The sequence below is a fragment of the Mercenaria mercenaria genome, unplaced genomic scaffold, assembly GCF_021730395.1.
Source record: "Mercenaria mercenaria strain notata unplaced genomic scaffold, MADL_Memer_1 contig_4813, whole genome shotgun sequence".
NCBI classification, from domain to species: Eukaryota; Metazoa; Mollusca; class Bivalvia; order Venerida; family Veneridae; genus Mercenaria; species Mercenaria mercenaria.
The window spans coordinates 33,942-60,679 of NW_026463071.1; the positions used below are offsets into that span (position 1 = coordinate 33,942).

Consider the following 26,738-nt stretch of genomic DNA (forward strand, 5'->3'; position numbering starts at 1 on the left):
ACCTAGTTTTTGACCCCAGATGACCCAATATCGAACCCGTCCAAGATTTTATTGAGGGTAACATTCTGACTAAGTTTCATTAAGATTGGGCCAAAATTGTGACCTCTAGATTGTTAACAAGCTTTTCCTTTGATTTGACCTAGTGACCTAGTTTTTAACCCCACATGACCCAGATTCGATCTTTACCTAAATATAAAGATTAACATTCTGACTAAGTTTCATGAAGATACAGTCAAAAATGTGGCCTCTAGTTTGTTAACAAGCTTTTTCTTTGATTTGACCTAGTGACCTAGTTTTTGACCCCACTTGACTCAGATTTGACCTTGACCTATATATCATCAAGATTAACAATCTGACCAAATTTCATTAAGATATTGTCAAAAATGTGGCCTCTATGCGGCCTCTATAGTGTTAACTAGCTTTTCCTTTGATTTGACCTGGTGACCTAGTTTTTGACCCTACATGACCCAGAATCAAACTGGACCTTGAGATCATCAAGATTAACATGCTGACCAAATTTCATGAAGATATAGTCATAAATGTGGCCTCTACAGTGTTAACAAGCTTTTCCTTTGATTTGACCTGGTGACCTAGTTTTTGACCCCAGATGACCCAATATCGAACACATCTAAGATTTTATTGAGGGTAACATCCTGACCAAGTTTCATTAAGATTGGGCCAAAATTGTGACCTCTAGAGTTTTAACAAGCTTTTCTTTTGATTTGACCTAGTGACCTAGTTTTCGACCCCAGATGACCCAATATCGAATTCATCCAAGATTTTTTGAGGGTAACATTCTGACCAAGTTTCATTAAGATTGAGCCAAAATTATGACCTCTAGCATGTTAACAAGCTTTTCCTTTGATTTGACCTGGTGACCTAGTTTTTGACCCCATATGACCCAATATCGAATTCATCCAAGATTTTATTGAGGTAACAGTCTGACCAAGTTTCATTAAGATTGGGCCATAATTTTGACCTCTAGAGTGTTAACAGTCAAATTGTTGACGACCGACTGACGACTGACGACGACGGACGACGGACACAGGGCGATCACAGAAGCTCACCTTCATTTTATTGGACAGGTTAACAAAAATATGCACACCCATTAAAGATTTAAGAGACTCAAATCAAGGAGAAAGCAGCATAATAGGCGTTTGGTATTCTGTTTATTCTATAAGCGTACATTAAAGAAGTGTTTGTTAAATATGGGTCAGTTTCAGTGTTCGGTTTTATGCCCGTTTTCAACATTATTTTAGTTATATCAGTTCACCTAACCATCATCACTCCTGGGAAAGACCTGTACTAGACCCTAAAGTCCATAAGCAACTGCCTACTTTCTCGCATAAAGAATCCTAGTTGGTAGCAGGGCTCGAACCTACAACCCTGTTTCAGTCAGAGGTTTCAGAGATTACAAGTGCAGGACTGCATCTCCTACACCGCGAAACCCGGGCTTAATATGGGCTGCCGGACATGGGTTGAATCTGCCAACATTCCGCTATAGTGTTCCTATCAACACAAATTTAAAAAAATCATCAAACATATCATAATATATACAAACTTACACAGTGCTTTCATCCCAGTTTCTTTTAATAGATAATTTGTTTGATCTCAATTGTCACACGTAGTGACAATGTGAGCTTTTGTGATCATGTTTTGTCTGTCGTCAATTTCGTTTGATGTCCATGTTTCAACAATATCTTATTTAGTATATGTAGTAATTTTCTCAGAATATACCGAGTGCCAAATGCAACATTCAGAACAAGTATTGTCCTTATAAATTATTTTCTACATAAGATGCAATGTCTTTAAGTGTCTTAAAAATGGATGTACATCACTGGATTCCATATAAAACGGGCAATTTCGTTAATAAAAAAATATATAAAAATAAAAAACTAGAATGTGTCTGTAGGACACAGGGTGTGCTCCCCACTGGTACATTTGTCAGAAATAAGGGGAAATCATTCAAATGTTTGCAGTCTTAATGGGGTATAGCCTAAAAAAACAATTATGAAATGGATTCATTATTCTATACCATATACTTTTTGAGCTATGAGCATCACAAACAAAAAATCCACTATTTTGTCTATTTCAAGGGCCATAACTCTGTAATAAACGCTAAAATTCTCAAGAAGAATGAGAAGTGTGCAAGGTCACATTACGATAAAGACTCAAGCAAGGTTTCATGAATTTACATTAAATACTTTTTGGTGAGGCACATTAGGTGAAAATGTGCATTTTTTGACTATTTCAGGGGCCATAACTCTGGAAAGAGGGGGCGGACCCAGATGAAAAATAGGAGGTATGCAAGTTCATATCATGATAAAGATTCATGTAAGGTTTCATCAATTTATATCAAATACTTTTTGAGCTAGGCGTGTCACAAGGTGAAAATGTGCATTTTTGACTATTTCAGGGGCCATAACTCTAGAAATAGTGGGCGGACCCAGATGAAAAATAGGAGGTGCGTAAGTTCATATCATGATAAAGATTCATGCAAGGTTTCATCAATTTATATCAAATACTTTTTGAGCTAGGCGTGTCACAAGGTGAAAATGTGCATTTTTGACTATTTCAGGGGCCATAACTCTAGAAATAGTGGGCGGATTCAGATGAACAAGAGATCACAGAGTGATCTTGGTGCCCACCACTGAGCCATTTTTGAGTGTTCCAATTTCAAGACTAGCTCAATGTCAAATTTCATTTCGGTACACAACACTGTGCATGTGGTCCATGCATGTGGTCCAAATTTGAAAGCTGTAGCTTGAGAAATGTGAAAGTAGGTCACAAGATCAATTTCAAGGTCAAAGTTCATTTCAGTATACAAAACTATGCATGTGCTTCAAATCTGGAGGCTGCAGCTTGAGACATGTGGAAGTAGGTACTATTTAAAGTCAATGTCAAATTTCAATTCAGAACACAAAAATATGCAAGTGGTCCAGATTTGAAGGCTGTAGCTTGAGAAATGTGAAAGTAGGTCACTAGGTCAAAATCAAGGTGAAATTTCATTTCAAAAACACAAAACTATGCAAGTGGTCCAAATTTGAAGCCTGTACCTTCAAAAATGTGAAAGTAGGTCACTAGGTCAATGTCAATGTCAAAGTTTTTTTTCGGTACACAAAACTATGCATGTGGTCAAAATTTGAAGGCTGTAGCTTGAGAAATGTGAAAGTAGGTCACTAGGTCAAAATAAAGGTCAAATTTTATTTCGGAACATGAAACTATGCAAGTGGTCCAAATTTGAAGCCTGTACCTTCAAAAATGTGAAAGTAGGTCACTAGGTCAATGTCAAGGTCAAAGTTTCTCCAGTGCACAAAACTATGCATGTGGTCCAAATTTGAAGGCTGTAGCTTGAGAAATGTGAAAGTGGGTCACTAGGTCAAAATCAAGGTCAAATTTCATTTTGAAACACAAAACTTTGCAAGTGGTCCAAATTTGAAGCCTGTACCTTCAAAAATGTGAAAGTAGGTCACTAGGTCAATGTAAAGGTCAACGTTTTTTTCGGTACACAAAACTATGCACGTGGTCCAAATTTGAAGGCTGTAGCTTGAGAAATGTGAAAGTAGGTCACTAGGTCAAAATCAATGTCAAATTTCATTTCGGAACATGAAACTATGCATGTGGTCCAAATTTGAAGCATGTACCTTCAAAAATGTGAAAGTAGGTCACTAGGTCAATGTCTAGGTCAAAGTTTTTTCTAGTGCACAAAACTATGCATGTGGTCCAAATTTGAAGGCTGTAGATACATAAATGTGAAAGTAGGTCACTAGCTCAAAATCAATGTCAAATTTCATTTCGGAACAAGAAACTATGCATGTGGTCCAAATTTGAAGCATGTACCTTCAAAAATGTGAAAGTAGGTCACTAGGTCAATGTCAAGGTCAAAGTTTTTTCTAGTGCACAAAACTATGCATGTGGTCCAAATTTGAAGGCTGTAGCTACAGAAATGTGAAAGTAGGTCACTAGGTCAAAATCAAGGTCAACTGAAGTCAAGGTTCATCTTGCCACTAAAAATATACATGTGGTCCAAATTTGAATATTGTAGGTTATTGACGATTTTAAAAGCTTTTCCCTATATAAGTCTATATGAACCATGTGAACCCCGGGGCGGGGTCATATTTGACCCTAGGGGGATAATTTGAACAAACTTGGGAGAGAACCACTAGATGATGCTACATTACAAATATCAAAGCCCTAGGCTTTGTGGTTTGGACAAGAAGATTTTCAAAGTTTTTCCCTATATAAGTCTATGTAATCCATATGAACCCCAGGGCGGGGCCATATTTGACCCGGGGGGTCTTATTAGAGGTGAAAATGTGCATTTTTGACTATTTCAGGGTTCATAACTCTAAAATTAGGGGGCGGAGCCAGACAAAAAATAGAAGGTGCGCAAGTTCATATCATGATGAAGACTCATGCAAGGTTTCATTAATTTATATAAAATACTTTTTGAGCTAGGCGTGTCACGAACTTCGGACGGACACACGGACGGACGGACAAGAGCAAATCTATATGCCCCCATCACTCATGGGGGGGGGGGGGGCACAAAAATCCACACTGCCTCATTAAATTTTGCAAAAAAAGTGGCCTGAGAAACTAAACATTAATTTTTTTTGGCCTAAAAGGTTAACCAGAACCATATGAAAGTTGATCAAAGATTCAGTTGACAAAAAGAACCTGTTTAAAGGTTTTATTTTTTTAAGCTCTGTCAGTCCCTAACAATGGTCCAGATGAACTACTGAACAAACTTGAAAAAGATCAATTTAAGATGCTACATGGAAATAATTGCTAAATCAAGAGCACATAACTCGCCAATCAATAGTCAACAAGTTTGAAACAGGACCATTTAAGGAACTTCCTGGCTATATTTGATCAAATTCCACCAAATGATTTCCTAGGAGATGTCATTTCAAGAAAATGGTTAATGGATAGACTGATCCCCAAAACAAGAGTCATCTGCTGACCACAGACAGTCATCATTTGAAGTTTGATGACTGAAGGCAAAAGCATTATTTACTCAAACAAAAATTGTTTTCAGTCTCAAGTCACTTTGATCTTAACCTCTGACCTAAAGACCTACTTTCTGACCTTGCATAACCCAGTTTCTAACATATTCCTACTTTTGACTTAAATTCTTCAGGAGGCATAGGTTCAATCCCCGCTGGGACACTCCTCACCCCAACCCCCCACCCCCCTATATTCCTTTTTTTCTAGTAACACACCGTTCAACCGGATCTAGTGATACCGATTGTCTGCTGAGGACAGTTCAGTATATACACAGTTCAGTATATAGCCCGGCTTATAAGTCATTCGATCTTGCTCTTTTTAGTAGAGACAAGCCATGAACATAAAATGATTGAAGGTTATGTCAAATAGAAATCTGGATATGGAACACTGACTTTTCGCACCTTTTCTTGTCAGGGGCAGACAACTCATATAAAGGATATTTTCAGCAAATTTCTTTTTATATCGTTATATTTCGCTCAATTTTTAATAAAACTTTAAGATTTTTTGGATTTAAGTGTTTTATGTTAATATCTTTCTATTTATAGTATTAAAAGCAGGTTTACTCTCAAGTTTATTCATGCGCAACGACTTCCGTTATTTTGATAAAAATGCTCTTAGTAGTTATATTTTTTAATGAATCCTGACAAAATTGTTATATAATTTATCCTTATAGGAATGCAAAATTGAAATAATGTAAATAAATAATATATTTCAGAAAAAGACAAAAATATTCATTGTGGTTTATAAACAGCTATCGGTCCTTCTTTTTTATCAAAACTACCGTAAAATGTTTGTAATATAATTTTCATTTTTCAATACAAAACCCTTAAAACAACACCTATTACACTTTTGTGACATTATCCGCAATCGAATATATCATTTTCCTGGAAAAAAAAATCAGTTAACGCAATTAAAAGGGAGGTAATCGGTAAATGGAAATAGATTTTGCATATTTGTTGCATTACCGTGATAAATGTGTTATATATTAGTTAGTTACAAGTATCCAGGCACTTATGTATTTAGATTAAACTGTTCCTGGTCTCAAAAAGAATAATTGAGTGGAATCATTCAAGGCAATTTACCATTAAATAGATTACATATTCTGACATAGCTGGATTTGGTTGCAAGTTAAACAAAGACGAAAGTAGTCAATCTCAGCATATTTAAGAAATAAAGATTAATATCATGGGGGCGTAGCTCGAGTGATATAATAATACTCATCAGAACGACAAACAATGAAGAGCAAATCACTAAATTAGATATATTATTTCGATTCTAACACGTTACGAAGGACTTTAAAGTACATCCTTGACGACATCCATCGAATGCTTGTATTTGCCTATTTTCTGTTTTGTGTTAATTTCTTTTCCTGCGCGACTGACGTAATAATTGTGACGTCAGGAAAATGTATTGATATATAAAAGTACACAATAATCAGCTAGGAAAATGAATTCGGTTGGGTTATAATGTGCGATAAACAACGGTTGACGCGCGGACCGGTAAGACAGCATTATGAAGTCCACTATGGCGTCAAATAGTGGCATAACGTCCGGTTTATTACTGCTTGGATAAATGAAGCCCAGCAAAATTTTATCATAAAATTTCAATGACCATGTAAGAGTAAAAATAAAGAAGGCCGTGGAGTGGTTTTTCACCCGATTTATCACGGTTCAGAGCTCAGATGCGCAGAAATTGAACCAAAATGTTTTTAATATATCTACTTAAAATGCGATATTTTTTAACAACGTGATTTATATAAAGACATGACTGTGATATTTTAAGTGAAATGTTCCTGTAAATCTAACAAAGCTGTTTTACTCTTTGTAACGGCATGGTATGTGTATCATTCTGTATATTTTTGCAAACTAACATAATAAAAGATATACTCAAATGAACAGTACTAAGTCGCGATTTATTTCTTACGTTAATCAAACTGTATTTATATCTGACATATGGATATTTACAGATTGAAAGAAAATTGACATCAGAATATAATTTAATCACACAAAGCATGAAAAAGTCTTACAGAGTTATTATTGACCTATCAATTCCTAAAGGTCTATGGCCATAGTTTAAAATAAGAATCAGCTAAATATATTCGTGTTTTAAATGTTAAGGGGTTCGTATTTCTAACGCATCAGTGCAGTACATACCAAAATGGAAACTTCTAATTTGCTATTTATATCATATATTATATTAATAAGTACATTTTTTATTTGTCTTTCTTTAACATTGTTTACACTGATTAAGTTTTGCATTACTTTAACTGTTTTTATAGATAAATTTTTCAACTTACGGCATATAGTTATACTAGCATGCATCATCATGAAAGTGTCTTATGACGAATGTCCAGTGCAAACACAAAAGAATGACGACGCGATGTCTGTAAGCAATCGTACATCCAAACGTTCTGATATTTGTAGCCCCGTTTTGGAAAGCCAATTAACATCGGTAGAACTATTTATTTCATTTCATTTCATCAAATGCAATCGTTTTAGAGTACTAAGTTGTGTAAAAATGCTTATATTCATCTTATATTCCCTTTCAGAAATAGACTGTGGTTTAGCGGTTCACATCTGGGTATGAAACATATGGACGTGTTTAGGTTATAGAGGGCGGTAGTCTTCACACGCGCTTTACATAAAAATCATGTATTTCATACCATAATATAAATTTGTAAACCACGATGGCGATATGTATCTTATAACTACTACTTGAAATATTCAGTCTGATTTTACGTATTTGGGGAGTTATACTTCTCGGGAACCCTACAGCAAATGTATTAATGTGGTGCACAATGCACTTTTCCCATTGGTCACATCCCGTAACATACACATTTACCATACCGCAATTGTTCCACCTTTACGTAAAGTCGTAGTAATGGTACATAAGTTTATCGTTTATAATGCAGAAGAAAAATTTTAACATATACTAATGAGGTAGCCTGTCCAAATTGTAATGTACTTTGTGACTTAGAAACATATGTAAAAGTACATTTATAAATATTTTGTCTACAGTCATACGACAGACTAGCACAGTATATCATCTCACTGGTGAAATGCAGTTTGATACAAATATGTTAGATCAAAGTCGCCACACTATAAGAAAAACGTTAAGCAATCATACATTTTTTCTCATTAATTTATATGATTGAATAATGTATCTCGGTCAGGTGAAAAAAAAATGAAATTTAGTAAGGCAATCGTTTCAAATATGCGCAAATGTTCAGTTTTATTCATCAGTTAAAAAGTATATTCGAAGGATGAGTACCCCCCCCCCCCCCCACCACCCCTCTCTCTCCCTTCCCACACACACAATACATCTTCTTTCCGGATATTTTACCTTATCGGGATCAACTTGCAAACGTTTTAAATGACTACAATATACAATAAAATATGAGCTAGATACTTTAATAAATATATTAAGTTTTTTACATTGAGTCCCTTCTAAATGGGTTGAGGCATTAATGTGAATAAAAGTATTTGATATTGGATGTTTCAATTAGCTGTAATTTTGATATTTTACTATCAATATACTTTTCTAAATGAGTAAACATATGTGCATGTAGTAATTTGAAAGGTATTTGAATAAAAGTCTTAGTATTACACTAGAAGATTTGGTAAGTGCATGTTGTGATACAGTTTACAGCTGTATGCAACATCGCGGTACAAATAAAATCTCTCTGACATATTCTTACAAATATTCTTTAAGGGAATATTTCTTCTTTCAGTTTTATATACGTTCCTTGCTTTTTAACAGTTAGAAAGAGTTTGATTTTCTTAGTATTTTATATGCCATCCCTTAGCCTAGCTCTGTTGCGAAATAGTCATGAAATTAACCACTCTACGTTGTTCTTCATTATGTTATATCAAGTAATATATCAATGCAAAAGTATAGAAAAGAATTTTAAGTTCGAATTAAGATCTACGTATGAATTGTTTTTACATAAATGCAAGGTTTAGTTCGTATCCACAAGAAAGAAATAAACAACATTTAGAATGAGCAAAATATGAGACATCTCTCCCGTATGTGTGGACAAGTTTAAAATGATCCGAAAAGGCATTTATAGTCGGAAGAATTCTAAAGCGATATAATCTAATTATGAACACATGTTTCCTCTTTTTTATAACACTATTTTATAAAAATTTTGTCTTTGTTTGAAAACAGGATGTTAAGTTTACGAAAAGTGATACGTCGTTTTAGATGATTTATCCCTGTTCATATAAATTATTCCAAAAGTAACCTTTCTTTGATATTTCTTAAAATAATGTAACTTTGAGAAGCTCTACATAGCCCAATTGTTTTGTTACCAGATTATAAGAAATTTCGAAAAGGGCGATAAAATTTTATACGTTGCTGAACATGATCAAATTATTTTTATGAATTCAATAGTCCTAATGATGACGTCATAAAACAGTTTGCCCAGGCTTTCATGGTTGACTGATTCGAGTGTTCCATATCCAGAATTTATCTTCTGGTATTGTCCTTTAAGAAATGTATTATCTTAAGTCTCTACTAAAATGTGCAAGGTTCGGCCATATTTTAGGATTTATAAGCCGGGCTAATACAACTATATTGGTAAAAGTGAGTATTGACCTGATTTTTACATTTCGTCAGTAGAGTCCTTTTCAAACAGGGAATAAATCTGTATAATTCTTTCTGCTAAGATATTGCGGGAAAATGTAAACATCAGGCCAAAACTCACTTTTACCAAAATAGGTACATATATATACAGAACTGTCACTAGATCTGGTTGAACGGTGTATAGTAAGTTTTTACTTTTTTTCAAGACTTTATATTATTAATTTTTGTACAAAAGTAAAAAAAAAATCATTTGATAAGTGATTTCGTGCTGTTCAAAGTGAATTTACCTCTGAAAATAGAAGGGGATAGAGTTAGACATCTTTGAAAATACTGCATTACATGCGGTAAAAGTTTCTCTATTTTGCCTTTACTTTTTAGATTACATATTGTGAAAGAAATGAAGGTAAGTTTTACTTCTGGCCCAAAGTTATTTTTGAATGAAGTGGGCAAAATTTCCCACAGGACTCGACCTTAATTTTTCAATGTTAGGAGTTAGAATTCTGCCTCATTAAATCCTTTTACTTGAGGCACTGTAGCAAAAATGATATTCATAGTTTTATTTTGTGTTTTAAAACTGTTTACCAATAGTTTGACGTTTCTTTTATCAAAATTAATGGTAAAATGAATTCTCTGTAAACGTTTTGGACAGTGGCCACTACTTTGAAATTTGTCTCTACTTGAGCTTGAGGAAACTTGATTTATACAAAATTTATAAAAAAAAAGGCACGATAAAAATTCTTTGAATTTTGCATACAAGTCTCTCACTGAATACAGTATTTCGCTGTAACACTGTTTTAAACATTTGAAATATTCACCATTAGGTGAACCATACCGTAAAATAATTTGTTCATAGATATTTTTGAAATGTGTAAATCCTAAAATATGGCAAAACCTTGCAAATTTTAGTAAAGACTTAAAGACCCACCACAACCTAGGGGCCTACTTTTTCCTCCTACAGGAACTTAAAAATCGTAAAAATCTTGCCATTAATACAAGTATAATACAGCTTTTTGAAGGATGGTAAGTGGACAATTTAGGCCCTCCCACAATTAATGTGTTTTCACAACTTCATTATGCCCCCCTTCGAAGAAGGAGGGGTATATTGTTTTGCAATGTCGGTCTGTCTGTCGGTCTATCGGTCGGTAGGTATGTAGACCAATCCTTTTTCGGATGATAACTCAAGAATGCTTGGGCCTAGGACGATGAAAGTTGATAGGAAGGTTGGTCATATCAGCAGATGTCCCCTACTGATTTTGAGATCTGTATGTCAAAGGTCAAGGTCACAGTGACCCTGAAAAGTTAAACGGTTTCCGGTTGATAACTCAAGAACGCTTGGGCCTAGGATCATGAAAGTTGATAGGGAGGTTAGTCATGACCAGCAGATGACCCCTATTGATTTTGAGGTCAGTATGTCAAAGATCAAGGTCACAGTGACCCAGAGAAGTTAAACGGTTTTTGGATGATAACTCAAGATTGCTTGGTCCTAGGATCACGGGAGGTTGGTCATGACCAGCAGATGATCCTTCTTGATTTTGAGGTCATTAGGTCACAGTTCAAGGTCACACTGACCAGGAACAGTTGAACGATTTCTGGGTTATAACTTTAGAACGCTTGGGCCAAGGGTCATGAAAGACGATAGACAGGTTTGCCATGACCAGCAAATAATCTCTATTGATTTTGAGGTCAGTATGTCAAAGGTCAAGGTTTCAGTGACCCGAAACACTTAAACCGTTTCCAGACAATTACTTGAGAACGCTTGGGCCTAGGATCATGAAACTTGATAGGGAGGATGGTCATGACCAGTAGATTACCCCTATAGATTTTGAGGTCAGTAGGCCAAAGGTCAAAGTCCCATTGACCTGATACAGTTAAACCCTTTCCGGATGATCCATTGAGAACGCTTGGGTCTAGGATCACAAAACTTAATAGGGAGGTTGACCATGACCAGTATATGACCCCTGTTGATTTTGAGGTCAATAGGTCAAAAGTCAAGGTCACATTGAACCAGAACAGTAGAACTTTTGTTTACAGTGAGCAAATAATTTGTTCCTTGTGCAATTACTGAATGCATCAATGGGGGCATTTCGTGTTCGACGAGCTCTTGTTTGCAATTTTTTCAGTCAGTCTCTTTTCAGTAAACTGTATAGTTAAAACAAGAGGGCCAGGATGGCCCTAGGTCGCTAACCTGAGAAACACACCATAACACACCATAACAGTGTAAACATGTTTGACCTAGTGATTTCATGGAAAAAGTATTCTGACCAATTATCATTAAAATTGGAGCAAAAATCTTAAGTATAAACAAGTATTTTTTTATTTGACCTAGAGACCTAGTTTTTGACTCCAGATGTCCCATATTCGAACTTGACCTAAATTTCATTAAGGCTATCACTCTGACAAAATTTCATGAAGATCAATTGAAAAATACAGCCTCTATTGCATACACAGTTTTTCTTTGATTTGACCTAGTGACCTAGTTTTTGAACCCAGATGACCCATATTCGAAATTGACCTAGATTTAATCAAAGCTATCACTCTGAAAAAATTTCATGAAGATCAGTTGAAAAATACAGCCTCTATCGCATACACGAGGTTTTTCTTTGATTTTACCTACTGACCTACTTTTTGACCCAAGATGACCCATATTCATATCTCTATCTAGATTTCATCAACGCAATTATTCTGACTTAATTTAAGGAAGATCAATTGAAAAATACAGCCTCTATCGCAAACACAAGGTTTTTCTTTGATTTGACCTAGTGACCTACTTTTTGACCCCAAATGACCCATTTTCAAATTAGGCCTAAATTTCATTTAGGTTATCATTCTGACTTAATTTCAGGAAGATCAATTGAAAAATACAGGCTCTATTGAATACACAAGGCTTTTCTTTGATTTGACCTAGTGACCTAGTTTTTGACCCAAGATGACCCCTTTTCGAACTCGGCCTAGATTTCATCAATGTCATCATTCTGACCAAAATAATGAAGACTAATTGAAAAATACAGCATCTATTGCATACACAAAGTTTTTCTTTGATTTGACCTAGAGATCTAGTTTTTGACCCAAGGGACCCATTTTCGAACTCGGCCTAGATTTCATCAAGGTAATCATTCTGACCAAATTTCATGAAGATCATTTGAAAAATACAGCCTCTATCGCATACACAAGCTAAATGTTGACAGACAGACGCCGGACGCCGGACATCGAGCGATCAGAAAAACTCAACTGAGCATTGCTCAGGTGAGCTAAAAACATAGACAAGTAACTATCTTGCCCTGTAGAAATAAAGTGTGGTCTAAACTCTACTTAATATATCATATGCTGTGCATACTGCAACATACACTCAACAAGAGGGCCATGATGGCCCTATATCGCCCACCTGAGTACCACTGCTTTAACCAAAAACAAAAAGAATTTTTTTTTTACAAGGTACAGATATGTCAAAATACACCCAAAAATTGGAGGTACCATCCATGTTGTACCACAGAAAAGTGGTCTCAGTTTTTCCCTACAGCCAATAATAAAAAAGTTACTAAATAAGCTATTTATAGTAACATAAAAGGGAAGTAATAAAAAAAATATTGTAAGCGAACAAAAGAAGGATCTGCCAAATAAAAACAAGAGCACTGCAATGCAACGCAAATGCAGAGCAATATTCAAATAAAACAAAGTCATATGACCTTTGACCACTAAGTGTGACTTTGACATTGAATTTAGCCATCCGAAACATGCGCTCTGCACATCTTTTCAATGAGTGAACGTTTGTGTCAGGTTTCTCTGAAATCCATCAAGGGATTCAAGAGCGGAAGGGAAATTGCTAACCAACACACAGACAGACAGACAGACACTGAGGTGATAACATAATACGTCCCTGCGGGCGTATAAAAAAGAATCAAGATCTTCTGGTGATACAAGTTGTGTGCAAGTTTGGTTAAAATCAAATCATAAATGAAGCTGCTATTGTGCAGACAAGGTCAAAATAGCCAATTTTGGCCCTTTCAGGGGCCATAACTCTGGAACCCATTACGGGATCTGGCCGGTTTAAGAATGGAACCAAGATCTTTTGGTGACACAAGTTTTGTGCAGGTTTGATTAAATTCAAATCATAAATGAAGCTGCTATTGTGCAGACAAGGTCAAAATAGCTAATTCCGCCTATCAGGGGCCATAACTCTGGAACCCATTATGGGATCTGGCCTGTTCAAAAAAGCAACCAAGATCTTATGGTGACACAAGTTTTGTACAAGTTTAGTTAAAATCAAATACTAAATGAAGCTGCTATTGTGCAGACAAAGTCAAAATAGCTTATTCTGACCCCTTCAGGGGCCATCACTCTGGAACCCATAAAGGAATCTTGCCAGTTCCAGAAAAGAATCAAGATCTTATAGTGATACAAGTTGTGTGCATGTTTGGTAAAAATCAAATCATAAATAAAGCTGCAATTGTGCAGACAAGGTCAAAATAGCTAATCTTGGGCCTTTCAGGGGCCATAACTCTGGAACCCATAATGGAATCTGGCTAGTTCCAGAAAGGAACCAAGATCTTATTGTGATACAAGTTGTGTGCAAGTTTGGTAAAAATCAAATCATAAATAAAGCTGCTATTGTGCAGAAAAGCTCAAAATAGCTAATTTTGGCCCTTTCAGGGGCCATAACTCTGGAACCCATAATGGGATCTGGCCAGTTTAAGACAGGAACCGAGATCTTACGGTGATACAAGTTGTGTGCAAGCTTGGTTAAAATAAAATCATAAATGAAACCACTATCGTACAGACAAGAAATTGTTGACGGACGGACAGACGCATGCATGGACGGACGCACGGACTGACGACAGACGAAGGGTGATCACAAAAGCTCAACTTGTCAGTATGTGACAGGTGAGCTATTAAAATGTTTTATACCTTTGCCTAAAATGAATCACAGTCAGTTTGTAGCTGGATAGAATCTTTTTGTCATTCTCATTTTTCTCATGCAAAATCATGCATATTTACCATCATGAAAATAAGATACAACACAGCTATTCTGTGGCACATATTTAAGGTAATAGACTTCTTAAAGAACAATACCAGAAGAAAATTTTCGATATGGAACACTCAGATCTGTCAATTATGAAAGTTGTTGCAGCCTGTTTTATGACATTATCATTCAATCATTTGAATTCGTAAAAATAAGTTTGATTATGTTCAGCAACATATAGAATCTTATCACCCTTTTCTAAATTTCTAATGATCTTGTGACAAAACAATAAGGGTATAGAGACCTTCTCAAAGTTTTATGAAAGGTTAAAGGAATAATATGTATGTAAAAGGGTTCAATCATCTAAAACTAAATATACAAGGCAGTCTGAAAGACAGCTAAATCCCCCGCCACTGCTATGGATAGTGAAAGGGTAAACCTTTGACCTTTAGCTGTGACCTTGACCTTGAACTGAAATGGCTGACTCATGAATTCTGCACAACGTCTTGACGAAGTGATCATTTGACCCAAGCTTCACGAAAATCCTTCAAGAGGTTTAGGAGATACAGAGCTCAAACCTTTGACCTTCAGTTGTGACCTTGCCCTTGAGTTGACATGGCTGACTCATGAGTTCTTGATGAGGTGATCATTGGACCCAAGTTTGATGAAAATCCTTCAAGGGGTTTAGGAGATACAGAGTGGACACAAAATGGAAGGCTCAGACCTTTGACCCTTAGTTGTGACCTTGACCTTGAGCTGGCATGACTGACTCATAATTTCTGCACATCGTTTCGATGAGGTAATCATTTGACCCAAGTTTTATAAAATTCCTTCAAGGGGTTTAGGAGATACAGAGCGGACACGAAATGGAAGGCTCAAACCTTTGACCTTCAGTTGTGACCTTGACCTTGAGCCGACATGGCTGACTTATAAGTCCTGCACATCCCCTTGATGAGGTGATCGTTTGACCCAAGTTTAAAGAAAATCCTTCAAGGGGTTTAGGAGATATAGAGCGGACACAAAATGGAAGGCTAAAACCTTTGACCCTAAGTTGTGACCTTGACCTTGAGCCGGTATGACTGACTCATGTGTTCTGCACATCGTCTTGATGAGGTGATCATTTGACCAAAGTTTTATAAAATTCCTTCAAAGGGTTTAGGAGATATGAGCGGACACAAAATGGAAGGCTAAAACCATTGACCCTAAGTTGTGACCTTGACCGTGAGCCGGCATGACTGACTCATGGGTTCTGCATATCGCCTTGATGAGGTGATCATTTGATCCAAGTTTTATAAAATTCCTTCAAGGGGTTTAGGAGATATTGAGCGGACACAAAATGGAAGGCTCAAACCTTTGACCTTGAGCCGACAAGGCTGACTCATGGGTTCTGCACATCTTCTTGATGAGGTGATCATTTGACCCAAGTTTCATGAAAATCCTTCAAAGGGTTTAGGAGATATGGAGTGGACACGAAAGTGTTACGGACAGACGGATGGAAGGACCGACTGAGACCATTCCTATAACCCCCCACCACTTGTGGTGGGGGTTTAAAAATCATGAAATTCACCCCTAAGTGTTTTCAGATAAAGATAAACTTTTTAAACATTAGTGTAATGAAAAACAGGAAGCATGTGTTTATAACAAAATCATATCAGTTAAAAATTCTTCCTGCAACAAATGCCAATTTATGTCATAAATATGGGAGAGATGCATCATTTTATGTACATTCTTAAACTTGAATATGTCTTTGTTTGGGACTTGAAACAAATCTTGAATCTAAGTTATAATCAATACCTCTGTAGATCTTAACTTCTATTAAATACTTCTGTATATTTTTCAGTGATATTCAAATTGAAACCAATGGGGAATGGTAAATTCTACAACTATTTTAGTCAATGTGCCCGAACCGGTAAATTTGATCAGCGGTACCATCCAGGTGGAATAAAGCTCCTTGCTGTTTTTGAAGGATATACATATTTAGAGTCAGAAACTATGTTATACCAATTTATTGGTGGTAGCCATTTGTATGTTATTAGCTGACCACACCAAAATATATCTTTCTAAAACCGGCATTAGACAGAAGGCAGTATATTTAAAAGTAACGATTCTCCCTTGTTTTTGTCTATATTATCTTGAAAACTGTTTGACATGTTTGCAGTTGTATATTGATTTCTTTTTTTTGTTGTTTGTTTTTTTCAAAACAAAACTATTTTCAATTGTGACTATCCATCATTAGCATTACCAGTAGCTATTATAGGCACTGATGCTACATTATAGAACATATACATTAGTTTTCATAAATATGGTAAGGAAACTTAATTTTACTAAACTGTAATAATAGGTCATGTTTAAATACATCCGTTTGAAGAAAATCTATTCCAAAAGTAAAACAAGAGGGCCATGAAGGCCCTGTATGTCTCACCTGACCTATTGACCTAAAGATCATCAAGATTAACATTCTGACCAAGTTTCATAAAGATATGGTCATAAATGTAATCTCTATAAACTGTTAACTAGTTTTTTCTTTGATTTGACCCGGTGACCTAGTTTTTGACTCCACATGACCCAGATTGGAACTTGACCTAAAGATCATCAAGATTAATATTCTGACCAAGTTACATGACCTAAAGATTATCAAGATTAATATTCTGACCAAGTTTTATTAAGATAAAGTCATAATTGTGGCCCCTACAGTGTTAACTAGCTTTTCCTTTGATTTGACCTGGTGACCTAGTTTTTGATCCTACATGACCTAGATTCAAACTGGACCTTGCGACCATTAAGATTAACATTCTGACCAAGATTCATGAAGATACAGTCATAAATGTGGCCTCTACAGTGTTTACAAGCTTTTCCTTTGATTTGACCTGGTGACCTAGTTTTTGAACCAAGATGACCCAGTATCGAACTCGTCCAAGAATTTATTGAGGATAACATTCTGACCAAGTTTCATTAAGATTGGGCCAAAATTGTGACCTCTAGAGTGCTAACAAGCTTTTCCTTTGATTTGACCTGGTGACCTAGTTTTTGAACCCAGATGACCCAATATCAAACTCGTCCAAGATTTTATTGAGAGTAACATTCCGACTAAGTTTCATTAACATTGGGCAAAAAAAGTGACCTCTAGAGTGTTAACAAGCCTTTCCTTTGATTTGACCTGGTGACCTAGTGTTTGACCCCAGATGACCCAATATCCAACTCGTCCAAGATTTTATTGAGGGTAACATTCTGACCAAGTTTCATTAAGATTGGGCCAAAATTTTGACCTCTAGAGTGTAAACAAGCTTTTCCTTTGACTTGACCTGGTGACCTAGTTTTTGACCCCAGATGACCCAATATCAAACTCGTCCAAGATTTTATTGAGGGTAACATTCTGACCAAGTTTCATATAGATTGGGCCAAAATTGTGACCTCTAGAGTGTTAACAGTCAAATTGTTGACGACGGACGACTGACGACTGACGGACGGACGACGGACACAGGGCGATCACAAAAGCTCAGGTGAGCTAAAAAGGAACATGTTTTAAATATAACTAGATCTGTCACAGGAATGACAAATTATACCCGCACAATACGGCCTTGTCACAGAATTTAGTTAGCCAATGTCAAAGTCAAACTTTTCCTATATATGATGATGTTACACCTGTGTATCAAAAATGATTTAAATCTGTCAACCCTGAAAAAGAGTTCTACTGTTCTGGGTCAATGTGACCTTGACCTTTGACCTACTGATCTCAAAATCAGTAGTTGTCATCTGCTGATAATGATAAAAAAAAACAAAGACAAATATCAAACAGGGAATGCCACGTACCAAAAACGCAGCCTCCCCAAAACGAAACCCACAGTATGCAGACGCACACACCACAAACACATACATGCGCTCACACACAAAAAGCCGACACATTAGGACAAAACGAACAAACAAAGGAACACAGTGGGGCATCGCCTTGGAACGGTCAGTGGCAAAAACACCACTGGGGAGCTTAAACCGGTTTATGGTGCGCACCCAACCTCACTCTTACCCCCACCATGTTCAAAAGACACGGGACAGTGTAAATAAAAGTAATCCCCTCCAGGTGAATCTCTAACACAAGTAATGGAAACAAAAAGGCATGGCATGTAAAACACAAAAATGCTCGTGTATAAATATATAAAAAGCAAACCTTTAGAACCAAAAACTGAGGAAGCCATCCAGCTGGCTTACGGAAGGTCGGTGGTTCTACCCAGGTGCCCGCTCTTGATGGAATAATGCACAGAGGGGCACCTGAGGTCTTCCTCCACCATCAAAGCTGGAAAGTCGCCATATGACCTAAATTGTGTCGGTGCGACGTTAAACCCAACCCCCCCCCCGAAAAAAAAAAAAAAAAAAAAAAAAGAACCAAAAACGTATGTACTCAATGCCTTTTCAGAAGACAGAGCTGGTAGGATTTAAAAACTGCTTATCATAGAGTCCTCCCCCTCTTCCGTCAGACACAATCAATGAGGGAAGCGTAGTGTCCAACTGTAAACGGGTTGAACACTAAACATGCGGTATGTCTCAAAACAGTTGGGTCGTAACCTCTTTTAATAAAACGTTTTATAATTTTACCAAATACATTTGGAAAATTACCATGACCCAAGATCTTACGAAGTTTGTAAACCACATCCCCATAAAAAACGGGTTTAGAAATACCTTCTCGCAGAAGTGTCTTTAAATTACTATTGAATTTTAAAACTAAATCAGAATTACGATAGTAAAATTTAGCAAAATATTTACGCATTTTGTAATAACGGTAGCCTTGCTGAAGAAGTTTACTTGTAATATATACTGATTACGTTCATTGAAATGCTTGACATGACTACACGCTCTGGCAAACCGAATTAATTGAGAAATATATACCCCATAAGATGTAGCCTGAGGTACATCCCCATTCAAATGGGGAAAATTTACAATACTAAAATTAAAATCATCCCTCTTGTCATAAATTTTGGTATGTATAATATTGTCATAAATAGAGAGATGTAAATCTAAAAATGAAGCATCAGTATCCGAATTGTTAGTTTTAATTAACTGAAGCTCCCTAGGATAAATAGTACCCACCAATTGACCAAAAAACAGATTATCCATACCCTCCCCCTATTAAGTTTCGTAATCCTAGGCCCAAGTGTTCTAAAATTATCATCCGGAAACTATTTAATTGTTATTGGTTACTGTGACATTGACCTTTGACCTCAAAATCAATAGGGGTCATCTGCTGGTCACGAGACCAACCTTCCTATCAACTTTCATGATCCTTGGCCCAAGCGTTAAGATATTGTCCGGAAACAGTCTGTTTCGGGTCACTGTGACCTTAACCTTTGACCTACTGACCTTAAAATCAATAGGAGCCATCTGCTGGTCATGATCAACCTCCTATCACCTTTCATGACCCTAGGCCCAAGCTTTCTCAAGTTATCATCCAGAAACCGTTTAACTGTTCCGGCTCCTTGGGACCTTGACCTTTGACCTAATAAAACAAGGACAAATATCAAACAGGGAATGCCATGTTCCAAAATTGAACTTAACCTGTATTTTATGATGTTACACCTGTGTACCAAAATTTATATCCTAGGCCAAAGTATTCTCAAGTTATCATCCAGAAACCGTTTAACTGTTCCAGCAGGCTTTCAAGTGACCTTTGATGAAAAAGTAGGAGTAAAGTAGGAGCCTCTGATATAAAAACAAGAGCACCGCCTTGCGGGTGCTGATGCTCATCTGATTTTTTTGTATAATAGAAATATTGTCCTGCCCATGATTTTCTAAGTCTAAAAAGGGCCATCATTCTTGCAAAAAGCAGGATAGAGTTATGTTTCTTGATGTACAGCGTCCGCTTATGATGGTGAAAAACTGTTGCAAGTTTTAAAGCAATAGCTTTGATAGTTTATGAGAAAAGCTGACAAACATAATACTCAACCAAGAAAACAGATTTTCTAAGTCCAAAAGGGGCAATAATTATTGCAAAAAGCAGGATGGAGTTATGTTTCTTGCAGTACAGGGTCAGCTTATGATGGTGAACAAGTGTTGCAAGTTTCAAAGCAATAGCTTTAATAGTTTAGGAGAAAAGTTGACCTAAACATAAAACTTAACCAAGAAATCTGATATTTTCTAAGTCCAAAAGGGGCCACAAATCTTGCAAAAAGCAGGATGGAGTTATGTTTCTTGCTGTACAGGGTCAGCTTATGATGGTGAACAAGTGTTGCAAGTTTTAAAGCAATAGCTTTGATAGTTTAGGAGAAAAGCTGACCTAAACATAAAACTTAACCAAGAAAACTGATTTTCTAAGTCCAAAATGGGCAATAATTCTTGCAAAAAGCAGAATGGAGTTATGTTTCTTGATGTACAGGGTCAGCTCATGATAGTGAACAAGTGTTGCAAGTTTCAAAGCAATAGCTTTAATAGTTTAGGAGAAAAGTTGACCTAAACATAAAACTTAACCAAGAAATCTGATATTTTCTAAGTACAAAAGGGGCCATAAATCTTACAAAAAGCAGGATGGAGTTAAGTTTCTTGCAGTACAGGTTCAGCTTATGATGGTGAACAAGTGTTGCAAGTTTCAAAGCAATAGCTTTGATAGTTTAGGAGAAAAGCTGACCTAAACATGAAACTTAACCAGGCAACGCCGACACAGACGCCGACACCGATCATGTGATGACAATAACTCATCATTTTTTTTCAAAAAATCAGATGAGCTAAAAAAAGTAGGAGAAAAGTAGGGAAAAAGTAGGAATCTGATGATAAATAGTAGGAACTTATGAGAACAAACTTGCCAGATTTAGAATAAAAGCATCACCAGCGCGCCTCACCCACGAAGTGCATAGCGCCAAGATGGGGAAGGTATGGGAGATGGGGTAGGTATGGGAGGTGGGGGGGTCTCTGTCCAAGTTGGGGGAGGGATTAGTGGGGTCTCCCTTTAAATGTTTTTGATATAATGTCTTAGTTCTGAGGTACTGGAGAGGTACTCCCCTCATTTTAGTGGTGAGGATAGGGGATGATTGGGCTGTCCACTGTAAAATATTAAAATACAGGTATGAAATGGTGGGGCTCTGGTGCATTATTTTGTCAATATTTTTAGGTATGGGAGGAGGTGTCCCAGTCATTTTAGGAGGGTAAGGGGGCTCTCCTGAAAAATTTTGAAACACAGGTATGAAATGGTGGGATCTGGCTGCATTTTTTGGTCTGAATTTTGAGGTATAGGAAAAGGTATCCCAGTCATTTTACGGGGTCAGGGGGCTCTCCCTCTGGAAAATTTTGAAACACAGGTATGAAATGGTGGGCTCTGGTGCATTTTAGGTCTTAATTTCTAGGTATGGGAAGATGTATCCCATTCATTTTAGGGGGATCAGGGAGCTCTCCCTCTTGAAAATTTTGAAACACAGGTATAAAATGGTGGGCTCCGGGTGCAGTTTTGGGTCTAAATTTGAGGTATGGGAGTCATTTTAGGAGGGTCAGAGGGCTCTCCCCCTGGAAATTTTGAAATACAGGTACAAAATGGTGGGCTCTGGTGCATTCTTTTGGTCTAAATTTTGAGGTATGGGAGGAGGTATGCCAGTCATTTTAGGGGGGTCAGAGTGCTCTTCCCCTGGAAAATTTTAAAATACAAGTACGAAATGGTGGGTTCTGGTGCATTTTTGGTTTTAATTTGAGGTACTGGGAGCGGTACTTTCCTGATTTTCAGGGGACCAGTGTGTTCTCCCCCTGGAAAATATTGAAATATAGGTATGAAATTGAGGCCTCTGGTGCACTTTTGAGTCTAAATTTTGAAAAAATATTAATCCTTAACCAAAATACTTTGGTGCAACTTTGATGAGTATAGGTCACTTCTCAGCAAACTGGGGAGGTGGGGGTCATGGGCACCTTCTTTCCAGCTCTGGATCTGGGCTGAATCTTGGACATTTACTAAAGATTACACAGCAGCACAATATGCTTTGAGGTCCCCATTGTACATAGCTACCTGCAACCTATTATGCTCCAATATCAAGGTAAGTATTCAACTCACATAATGAAGAGGTCACCAGCAGCATACTAGTATCAAAGGTCTCTAGAGTCTAACAGTACCATCAGTCCTTACACTATGTAACAAAATTCATTATACAAATAGACTAACAACATTTGTTAACATATTTTTTCTTCTTTAGATAAAGGGACAGAGTGAGATAAAGCCCCCAGACAGATAGAGAAATCCTTTTTAGATACAGACTTGTCCGGCTAACTAAGCCTAGCTATTTGCGAATAGACAGTCTGGTTATTTAACATGCCCAGTGTATAGCACTGAAACACGCGAAGCCATCTTTCCTAGGAAGAACTAGTACAGGCCTCTAAGTTAGGTGCGAGACACTCGGGAGCATCTCAGAAATTTCCAGTGCCTGGACCGGGATTCGAACCCCGGACCTCTGAATTGACAGTCAAGCGTGTTACCACTAGACCAACAGCCCACCTAATCTTTGTCCAAAAGAAATATAATCAATTTGCTCCCTATATACGCGTAAATTAATTTGTTTTAAAATAACATATTGTATGGCTAAATTATGTTTCTGGCACCTAAGACGCTTATATATGTTTTATATAGTAAATTTATATTGATATTTACACAGAAATACATGTCAGCCGTATCGACTTTGCTTGGCAGTAATGCACAGCCGTGACTACACCATCAACATTATAAATAACTTTTCATATCTAATATATTTTTATCGGAATCAAAGAAGTCACAGTGTGTTTAATAAAGTAACATGTTCGCCTGCATAATATAATTTTGTTAAAAGCGACCCGTTACTTCTTTAAGTTCTTTTATCTATACAAAAGGTTAAATAACATTTCGAGTCTTCTGGACAGGTCATTTTCTGTAACAAAACGGCCATGATGGCCCTATATCGCTCACCTGAGTTACGTTGCTTGCTTGAACAAATTTCTTTGCTAAAGCTTCAAAAACAATGAAGTAGGTCAGTAGGTCATATTCATGGTCACTGAAAGTCAGTTCTAAGGTAAGTGTGCAAAACTGTACATGTCATTCAAATTTCAAGGTTGTATCTTAGAAAACAAGAAAGTAGGTCAGTAGGTTACATTCATGGTCACTGAAAGTCAGTTTTCAGATTGGTGTGCAAAACTATACATGTCATCCAAATTTCAAGGCTGTACATTAAAAACAAGAAAGTAGGTTAGTAGGTCAAGGTCACAGTCAGGTGACCCTTATCACTTGGGGTCATCAGGTAATTATAATTAAACAGTCTAGGAAATATGATCTGTTAATTTTTGAAGTATTTTTTCCATTATAACTCATATATCAAGTGACCTCTGGGGTGGGGCCTCTTTTCACCACAGGGGCATAATTCAAACAAACTTGTTAGAGATCAACTCGGCAAAGATTCATACAAAATATCAAAGGCATAGGCCTTGAACTTTCAGACAAGAAGATTTTTAAAGTTTTTTCCTATACAAGTCTATGTAAAATTTGGGACCCTTCTTGGCAGGGCCTCTTTTACCCCAGGGGCATAATCTGAACAATTGTAAAAGTAGTAGTCCACTAGGCAATGCAACATACCAAATATCAAAAGCATAAGCCTTGCAGTTTCAGGGAAGAAGATTTTCAAAGTCTTTTCCTATATATGTCTATGTAAAACTAGGAAACCCCGTGGCAGGGCCTCTTTTCACCCCAGGAATATAATTTGAATAATTTTGGTAGAGGACCACAATGCAATGCTACATAACAAATATCAAAAGCCTAGGTCTTGTGGTCTCGGACAAGAAGATTATTAAAGTTTCTTTCCTATACAAGTCTATATAAATCACGTGACCCCCGGGGCGGAGCCATATTTTACCCTAGGGGGATAAATTTAACAATCTTTGTAGAGGCCCACTAGATGATGCTACATAATAAATATCAAAGCCCTAGGCCTTACGGTTTTGGACAAGAAGATTTTCAAAGTTTTTCACTATATAAGTCTATATAAACCATGTGACCCCCGTGCAGGGCCATATTTGATCCTAGGGGGATAATTTGAAAAATCTTTGTAGAGGCCCACTAGTTGATGCAACATAATAAATATCAAAGCCCTAGGCCTTACCATTTTGGACAAGAAGATTTTCAAAAATGTTCCCTATATAAGTCTATATAAACCACGTGATCCCCGGGATGGGGCCATATTTGACCCTAGGGGGATAATTTGAACAATCTTTGTAGAGGCCCACTAGATGATGCTACATACTAAATAACAAAGCCCTTAGCATTAAGTTTTTGGATAAGAAGATTTTCAAAGTTTTTCCCTATATAAGTCTATATAAACAATGTGACCCCCGGGGCGGGACCATATTTGACCCTAGAGGTTAATTAGAACAATCTTTGCAGAGACCCACTAGATGATGCTACATAACAAATATCAAAGCCCTAGGCCTTGCGGTTTTGGACAAGATGATTTTTGAAGTTTTTCCTTTCGGTTGCCATGGCAACCAGAGTTCTGTATGAAATTCAATTCTTTGAAAAATTTTCAAAGAAGACCATCCAAGGATCATCCCTGTGAAGTTTCATCAAAATTGGCCTGATGGTTTAGGAGGAGATGTTGTTTTAAGGAAAGTGTGGATGGCCGGACGCCGGACGGTGAGCGATCACAATAGCTAACTCTGAGCCTTTGGCTCAGGTTAGCTAAAAATGGCGAAGATAAAAAAATGAAACTTAATTTACAAACAAGAAGCTGCGTTCAATAAACGCTTGATGCCCCCTGTGGCATCCTTGTCGATACAAGCAACCTAAGTCCAAAACAAGGTCAATGTCAAACTGAGGTCAGGTGATGTTTGAAGACGAGGAATGGTCACAGGTTACATCTGCATTAGTATCAAGTCATTCTAGTAAGGGGTATTGATGCTAGAGGAAACGGTCCCATTTGGTTAACCAAGAGATGGCCCATACAAAGCAACCTAAGTCCAAAACGAGGTCAAGATCAAGGTCAAACTGAGGTCAGGTGATGTTTGAAGATAAGGAATGGTCACTGGTTACATCTGCATTAGTATCAAGTCATTCTAGTAAGGGGTATTGATGCTAGACGAAACGGTCCCATTTGGTTAACCTCGTACGGATGGACTAACGGACAGGATAATCACTATATGCCTCCCGCATCAGTAGATGCCGGGGGCTTAAAAAAGATGACTTTTGTACTAATGTTTTAACAGGTTTAATTATTCTTTTCAAAACTTTCTACAGAATATTAGATAGGAATGCAGTTATTGTCATATTTACACAATAAATATGTATTTCTCTGTGTTTCTCTGTGTTCTGTTGCATTGTAATCACAGTATTTTCAATAGGATATAATTATGTGTTACTTTTTTATTAGGAAAGCCTTTCATTTCAGTCTAATATTAGAGCTAGACATAATTAGTGCATGCCCAATCCCACTAATAGCATGAAAATTAATACTCCGCTAATATTAATGCACTTACAGTAATGCTACATATCAAATATCAAAGCTCTAGACCCTATTGTTTTGGACAAGAAGATTTTTTAAAGTTGTTCCATATATAAGTATATATAAACCATGTGACCATCAGGATGGAGCCATATTTGACCCTAGGGGATAATCTAAACAATCTTGGTAAAGGACCGGACCACCAGATAATGCTACATACCAAATATCGAAGCTTTAGACCCTGTGGTTTTGGACAAGAAGATTTTCAAAGTTTTTCCCTATATAAGTTTATGTTAACCATGTGACCCCCATATTTGACCATAGGGTGATAACTTGAACAATCTTGGTAAAGGATGCCGGACAATCACTGACCACAATAGCTCACCCTTGAGCATTTCGTGCTCAGGAGGGCTAATAAAGGTAAAAGAAACTATAAATACCTTTTCTTCAGATGGTTTTGACGGCTCTGGGTTTTCATAAATGGTTTCCTCATTCTTATTTCGTTTTGCCAGTCTATCTTTCATTTCTGTTGTTGTTGCATTCTCATATAAATCACCTATATTTAAAAAAATTTACAGCATTTTGATTTTGTCAATACATGAAAATGACTCAGTAATAATTTGGGTATCTACTACAAATCTTATAAATCAACAATCCTTAACAGAAGAATACAAAATATACACTAGCAAATATTCAATGTCTTTGCAATTTATTGTTAAAAATGTTCTGATCACAGGCACGGGTTCAGTGTATATTTTTTGTTTAATATAAAAAAT

The 26,738-nt window shown here is 36.8% G+C and overlaps 1 long non-coding RNA gene across 1 annotated transcript in view; it reads right to left on the reverse strand.

Annotated features, from left to right (window-relative positions):
- The window catches only part of LOC128554190 (uncharacterized), a 38,612-nt gene extending 12,089 nt beyond the window's left edge, over window positions 1–26,523 (reverse strand). The window contains exon 1 of the long non-coding RNA XR_008369545.1: window positions 26,403–26,523. This is a non-coding gene — a long non-coding RNA (uncharacterized LOC128554190). The remainder of the gene's footprint in view (window positions 1–26,402) is intronic.
- Between the last annotated feature and the right edge of the window lie 215 nt (window positions 26,524–26,738).